Source organism: Vespa crabro, chromosome 9, assembly GCF_910589235.1.
Source record: "Vespa crabro chromosome 9, iyVesCrab1.2, whole genome shotgun sequence".
NCBI classification, from domain to species: domain Eukaryota; kingdom Metazoa; phylum Arthropoda; class Insecta; order Hymenoptera; family Vespidae; genus Vespa; species Vespa crabro.
The window spans coordinates 4,944,143-4,952,500 of NC_060963.1; the positions used below are offsets into that span (position 1 = coordinate 4,944,143).

The 8,358-nt window shown below is 32.2% G+C and overlaps 1 long non-coding RNA gene across 1 annotated transcript in view; it reads left to right on the top strand.

The window, feature by feature from the left end:
* LOC124426799 overlaps window positions 1-8,358 on the top strand; it is a 59,355-nt gene that overhangs the window by 21,126 nt on the left and 29,871 nt on the right. The gene's annotated exons all lie outside the window — the stretch shown is intronic.

Sequence of the window (8,358 nt, forward strand, 5' to 3'; positions counted from 1 at the left end):
GTAGATATTAGTATTTAATAGCCTATAAACTAATTATTTTTCAATCTCTCATATTAATATATCCTTTCTTTGATGGTAACGTGCCTCTCACAGTGATCAGTGGTTTGATAAGACGCAATATCGTTACGCATTTAACGTAAAAAAATAATTTTGTCGTATAAATATTTTCTAAAAGAAATAATAATTATTGAATATTTATATATTAAATATTAATTTTATATAAATATTTAATAATTTTTATAAAAATATTAATAATAATACATTTATTTCTTCGTCTCTATCTCTTCTTATTATATTTTATTATTATATTATTATTATTATTATTATTATTATTATTATTATTATTATTATTATTATTGTTATTATAATAATAATTACAATAGTAATAGTAGTAATAGTAATAATATAAAGTATGAAGTAATCCTAAAGGGAAAACTGCAAAAGAAATAATGTTGGAATTTCTAGTTTATAAATAATGTGAAAATGAATTAATCTTTTGATTTTTATAAAAATAATATATAATATATTCACTAATTATTATTTTTGAACAAAATAATCGACAAAATTTTGTTTATAATCGCAAATTTATATATTTCTTTTTATACATTTGTTATAAAACAAAATAATACCGACGCTGTGTCCTATCTAACACAGATTATCGCCTAAACGCGCCAATCAACTATCAGATAAAGAAAGAAATATGTGAAATTATATAACGTAAAGTTTATTCTAGTAAAACGCTCTCTACTAATCATCAAATAAGGAAGAATTTATTATAATATACAGTTTTGTTGCTATATTCCAAGGATTTTTAACTAAATAACAAATGATGTGCTTCTTGAAAATCGTCACATTTAACCGAACCATATTACGGACAATATAATTATTAAAAAATTATTATATTAGCTTATTGTCCACATTATTCATTGTTTTAATAATTATAGATTTTTTGGAATATTTAAAAGAGTTATATTTTTATACGTAATCTATTCTTAAAAGAATACAATTATTTTACAAGATTTTTTCAATGAGAATTAAACTTTTGGAAAAATTCAAGAAAGTCATCTGTTTGTTTAAACTTTTTTTTTTTTTTTTTTTTTTTTTTTTTTTAATGAAACCTTATTCATCAAAATCGGTCATGAATTTACGTACGAATTCATTGTTGGCGTAAACCATTATAACGCTAGGGTTGATTAACGATCTTAATGGATAAAGAAAGACATAAAGCTCGTTAAAAATTGTGAAACGTTCGAACGTGCATCTCGTATAATTCTCAAGAAATTAGCTTTAATTCGTGTTACGAGGCTAACTCGAAGAAAGTATTTAACAAGTCGAGAAGTTTAATCTCGCGTTCTTCAAGAAAGTACTAGGCTATTAACTCGAGTATCGTTCAAATTCCTGAATGTGAAAAAATTCTAATGATAGTACATCTAAGAAACTTCGTAATCGAATTCGTTGAAGTCAGTTTGATTATTAGAAAGATTCATTGTTTTCAGTTATAAGAATCATTTGTTAATTTCTTTGAAGCAAATTAAAGAAAATTTATTGATTTTAATTTCGTTTACCTTTCGTCTAGATAAAATTCATTCGCAAATAAATTTTTATAAACATTATATTAGTTTTTAATTATTGTCCACTTTTAACTTTAGCAATCGTTCTAAAAACATTTTTACAAGTAATTTCTCGAACTGGGATACACAAAATTCCATACACACAGAGTTTCGCTTTTTAAATGCTTTATTACACCCGCCGTTGGTCGATTACCAGGAAAGTTACATTCGTGACACGTAAATCCCATTCACGTGCTGTATAAATGCAAATTGGAAAGTTGAAAGTTCAACGAATATTTAGAAAATACAATTCCCGTTTGAAAGCAAATTAATTAATTATTACTAATTAAATCATTGAATAAGAAATAACAGTTCAAAGTCAATTAACTTGATTAGATGAAATGTGTAATATTTTCAAATGATTTCATATTCTGAAAGAAAATACTTTGATTTACGTATACATTATACCGTAAAAGATGAAAACTTCTCCTAAGTAATAATGATAACGTTTATAAATATAAATTGTAAATGTTATAGATAACCACAAAAATCAACAGCTTATGATTATATCTGATTATAATTTGTACAATAAAAAATGAAGATCTATATTTGGTAAATGTCATCGAAAGATAATTATCAACCATTATGCGTACCTTTAGAGGGTAATATATTAGAATTATGTAAAATTCTGCTAATAATTATAGTTCGTAGAAAATTTTCTAATGGTAAGATATTTATTACTGCAGCAGTCGATAATTAGTTAACATCGAAAAGTCGATAATATAGAATTTTTAGATTTATTAATGATGGAAATTTGAATAGAAATTGCATTCATGAAATTAGCCAGCTAATATTCTCATTAGAAGTTTATATTTGTTATTGATCTCTAAAATATATTCAGAATTGAAATGTATAATATGCTAAACAGTAATATATATATTATGGTAAAGTGGATTCTTGTTTTAACGACAGTTGGCGAGGAAGATTTTTCCTTAGCAACTTATGGTAAAAGAAAAATCTACTTTCCCTGCTGATGAATTACAGGGATCTGCTTTAACAGCGCATAGAACCGAAAAAATTCACTTTAACGACAGTCAGTAAAACTTAAAATTTCAAAGAAACAAGAATTTCGTCGATTAACTTTGCGATAAAGGAAGAATCTATTTTATCTCCAAAGTACACAGTATCACAAAACTAATTAGTAACCCTACCAAAGTTTGCACTGTTGCTTTCTTCTATAGTTAGACATTATTCATATCTGTGGAATCTGTTTTTTAAAGAATTCTGTTTATTTTTGTAATATTGAGATCCTGATCTGTAAAATATATTCAATAATAAGAATTTTAATATGCTAGTCAGTAATAGTATGTGTTCATAAATAATTTTCTACTGTTATCGACTGACGGTAAGACAGTTATCTTCTGTTATTGTTAGTCGGTAAAATAAAAGATCTACAATTACTGATATATTGGTGAAACAGGAATCTACTATTAGCGACGTTCTGACGAAGCAGGGATCTACTGTAATCTATATGTCAGTAAAACAGGTATCTGCTATTTATAACGTATCGGTACAACAAGAATTTAATATTATCAATTCATTTAACTCTATGTCCAGCAATAACATGAGATTCGTATGTATGATCTGTCGAATATCATAGTCTCGAGTGATACATTTTGTAGAGATGCATGAGTGACTTTGTCACCGACCGTGACACGTGCCATCGCGACTTAAGTCCATAGTGTAAGAAGTCAACACTTTCATTTCCATGACTATAGTCATCTCTCATCGCATGACTAATATATCCTACCATAGGTGGGACTTTAATCGCTCTTTAAAATTTCTTATTTATTCACAAATTTGATTATATTTTTCCAATTTAATTGAAATAAGAAACCAACGATTTGCATAACGCACGAGAAAATATCAAATATTATACTTTGACAGCAATAGACTATACGTTCAATCTGTTATAAAACGTACGGTTGGTCAGCACTGGAATGCATGTTCTTGTTTTAATTGCCTGTGTATAATGTCAGTGTACTCGTGGACGATAATACTGTAACGATATAATTATGTCACGCAATTTATATAGTAATTTCTTATTTATATAGTAATTGATAAATTATACCCTAGATACTCTTTAAATTGTTTAATTCTTATAATCCCAAAGACATCTATCATTGAATAATTACTCGGCAGATACTCATTCAATCATTTTATTCTTAGATATTTCTAATTTATATATATACATATAATCGTGTAGTATAATTAATATTAATGTGTATGTAAGAATACAAGAATTAATTGTAATTCATAATAAAATATTTCGATCATTGTCATTAATCGAACGTTAATATCTCTATCATTCTAACTCGGTGACAACCGACTTACAAGTCTAGCTGTCAAATACATATGCGCTTTTCGCACGTCAATCTACATGATTATTTATTTATAAGAATACAAAGAGATCCTACTCAAAGTAATGTTTACATATACCTCCCTCTTGTTTGTCTCTCCACAATGTGGGGTGAAGGCAGAAGCACAGGAAGTACTTTAGAAGCGCAAATATTTTATTATTATTAATGTAAAACATACACGATAATCCATGGTGGTACATATTTTTCTTAGAATCATATTTTCCTTTCTTTTTTTTTCCTAAAATAATACAACAGAACAATATAAACTCACTTGACAAAATTTATCAATAGAGAAATTTCCATGATAATGGGAGAAAAGTCAGGACTATATCAATGACGAATGACGCGAAATACGATATGCAAGAGCTACTACAACTATGTGCCTTGTCGTGTACTGCAGGCGATTTCTATTGTAGGTATGAAATAGCTACGAGAACTATGGAGGGTGTTCACGCGATTCAGAGACTATTATAAGCGCGAGGTTTAGATCGACACGTGTCACGATGGGTAATAAATTGGCATCATTTGACATTACGAGCGTGGCCCTTTCATGAAGCCCTTTTGGAAGTACATAATCCTCTCATCGATTTGTCTACGATTTTCTAATAGACGAGTTTCTAAGTAATTTCATATTACGGATGAAGTTGTGTTCAATATCAATTGATAGAGTTAGCAAAATTGTTATCCATAATCAATACATTTCATAGATATTAATCAAATAAATTTCTTCTTCTCTGACGAGGGCTTCATGAATGAAAAACATGAAAAGCAACGGTTCAAGAATTTTTCATCCTATTTTGTGAAGAAGATAATGTTAATGATCACGTGAAAAAAAAAAAGAAAGAAAAAAAAGAAAAAAAAATAGGTAGTAAAAAAGAAGAGAGGTATAAACTTCTGAAGGGTTTTTCGATAGAGAACCAAAACGAGAAAGTATAGTAAAAGGAAGAGAAGAAAGAAACAAACAAACAAAAAAAAAAAAAAAAGAAAATAAAAAAAACAAAGAAAAAACATATTCCTGGTCGCATTAGCGGTGGGTTTGTAAGTTACCCCGCTAACTGGTGGAAGACACGAGGACGAAACGCGTGGCTTCTCTATGGGGGGGCTTACACGCACCGTTGGGGGTGTTCGTTATGTTCGCGAGTCCTTTGAAGGGGTCACGTGGCCGCGGCGTGCCACCGGCGTCCCCCTCAAGCCGATATCGTATTTGTACAACACGCACTCCGAACAGGCATCCATTATTGCAATACGCCTGTTTGTGTGTTTTGCGCGTGGCTTTGTACGTATCCATGGACCGATTTTTAGTCGTCGTCCACCCTCTCTTTCTCCCCCCCCCCTTCTCTCTCTCTTTCTCTTTCTCTTTCTTTTTCTGACCCCCCATTTATCGAAAGACCTCTCTTCTTTTCGAGCTTTTTCACACACTTGTCCCTTGGCATCGTTCGAATCGTACATCGAGGTATTATTGTACTTCGAAACAATGAGAGTACTCGCGATTCGTGGAAGGCTTTAAGAGAAAAAGAAAGAGAGAGAGAGAGAGAGAGAGAGAATGAGGAGGAGGAGGAGGAGGAGGAGGAGAAGGAGGAGGAGGAACACAGCAGCAGTTCTCTTTCGTTTAGACGAATCACGTGGGAAACGTCATCATTTTTTCTCTCTCTCTCTCTCTCTCTCTCTCTCTCTCTCTCTCACTCTCTCCCCTTCTTTTAGAGGATAACAGAATAAATCTAAGGTCGATCGGGATATTGTGGGAGACGCCGAACGATCCTTTCAACAACCTTTCCAAGAGTTCAATTTTGGTTCTCTTAATTGACTCGTAAATATTCCCTGTTATATATAATCTTCATATTGACGCGTTATCTCTTCTGAGACTATTTTTTTTTTTTTGCTACTTTTTCTTTTGTTATAAGAATACAATTATAGATAGATAACATTATAATAGAATCGAAATTTTCATTGAAAATCATGAAGTCTTATGGATTATCAAGGTTAATCGAAAGAGAGACGTAAGAATCGTCATCGATATTAACGATGATTTTATCTTTTCTATCTATTCTTCTTCTTCTTCTTCTTCTTCTTCTTCTTCTAACTCTCTATAAGATATTTAAAGACCCATCATCATTAAGGATTCACGTATTAATTATAATACTTGTAAATATCAATTCATAAGTCTTTCAATTACTTTGACCTAACACGCTACTTACGTATGCGTATATATATATATATATATATATATATATATATATATATATATATATATGTATAATCGATATTGACTATCAACATAGTAGCAAACGATATGATGATACGAAAATCTATACATCTATTTACATACATACATACATACATACATACATACATACATACATACATACATATTATATCATATATCTATTTCATTCTAACATTTGATCGTTCCCGCTTGTGTATTAATTCGATAGGAGAATTCGTTTGACTGGTAATCGGTACAATCCGTATCTAGTACTGATCTAAAAGGCACGAGGAATAAAGTAGAATAAACTTCGAATGATCACTACCAACAAGGAAGAAAAGGAATAGAAGATACTCGTAGGCAACAGAGTCAATTCGCGCATCAGATAGGAACTCGAGAGGACTTCCGAAGACACCAGCACGAAGCTCAGAGAGTGAATGCGTCCTCTCTCTCTCTTTCTCTCTCATTCTTTCATTCTCTCTCTTTCTCTCTCACACTATCGTTCTCTTCATGGGTGGCTGAAGGGCATGCCGTGGCTCGATCCATCCTTCGAAAGAACGGAACATTATCCTATCTCGTAGGATCCTCTGTTCGGATAGTACATACTCTCCTCTTCTCTCTTTGCCAGAGTCTCGCGAGTGTGCGAGTAAGCGAATAAGCGAACGAACGAGCAAGCGAACAAGCGACAAGAATGCTCTCTCTCTCTCTCTCTTTCTCTCTCTCTCTCTCTCTCTTTTTCTCTCTCTTTCTTTCACTCTTTCTCTCTGGACGAACGAACTCGCGCTCGTGTCCGAAGGCTCGAACGAAGAGATGATGGGATGACGAACCGCGGGCGTGTCCGAGTAGCCGATACCGGACACGTGATCGGGAGACCTCCCGGGGCCGACCACCCTCGAGGGGCCACAGGGTCGACTTGTTAGCCGGACGCGAGCGGACCAGCTAACGGAGCTCTGAGATTTTCTTTTTCTCTCTCTCTCTCTCTCTCTCTCTTTCTATCTATCTATCGTTCTCTCTCTCTCTCTCTCTCTCTCTCTCTCTCTTTCTTTATTTCTTTCTTTTTTATCTTTTGTCTTCGTACATATTCCCTTCCTTCTTCGATTCGAAACGTTACATACATTCAAGAAAAATATTACATAAAGAAAGAAAAATATTAACGCAAAACGTAGGTCAGTGATAAGAGTCTTATAGCTTGTTAACATTTATTATTATTATTATTATTATTATTATTATTATTATTATTATTATTATTATTATTATTATTATTATTAGTATTGCTATTATTATTATTATTATTATTATTATTATTATTATTATTATTATTATTATTATTATTATTATCATCATTATTATATATCATCTTACCGTTCAACATCTCCTTACTCCTCGCGAAACATTTTCACTCCGAATCAAAAAACCTGTCCTTACCTTTTCGACGTGGGATATTCTAAATTAAGACGTAATAATCGAACCCGCGCCGGTTGCTTTCTTTTACTTTGCTCCCTGTCGGCCGTCGACCGTCGACCGTATATGAGACAACGATATCGTTGCTCGCAATAATTTTATATAGTAAACGTTCGGGAAAACCGGTTACCTCTCTCAGAGCTCGAGAGATTCGAATAATATAAAACGGGGCATGGGGGGAGGAGGGAACGAATGGGGGGGGGGGAGAAAAAACACAAGAAAGAAATAAAAATAAAAAATAAATTAAAAAATAAAAAGTATGCTACTCGAATTCCGTCCATAAGCGAGGAAAGGAAGTGATAAACTGCGTAAAGCGAGAGACTCCACGCGAAACGCCAATGGCGTGCTTCGCTTAACGATTCGAGCTCGGAAAACAAACGTCGTTGTATTAAACGCGTTCATTAGGATCCGTTCAAACTTATCGACTAGCTCGGAATTCTATCTCTTTCTCTCTCACTCTCACTTTATCTCTCTCTCTCTCTCTCTCTCTCTCTCTCTCTCTCTCTCTCTCTCTCTCTCTCTCTCTCTCTCTCTCTCTCTCTCTCCCTCGTTATCTCTTGATTCGGAACGTATACACCGAGAACATGAAAATTTCGATTAAATTAGAGTAAGTACAATTTGCGTATAATCTCTTTGTTTTTTCTTCTTGCTTTTTTTTGTTTTTTTTTTTTTTTTTGTTTTTCAATTGTACGATATATATTTTATTCAGTCTCGTCTCAATGAT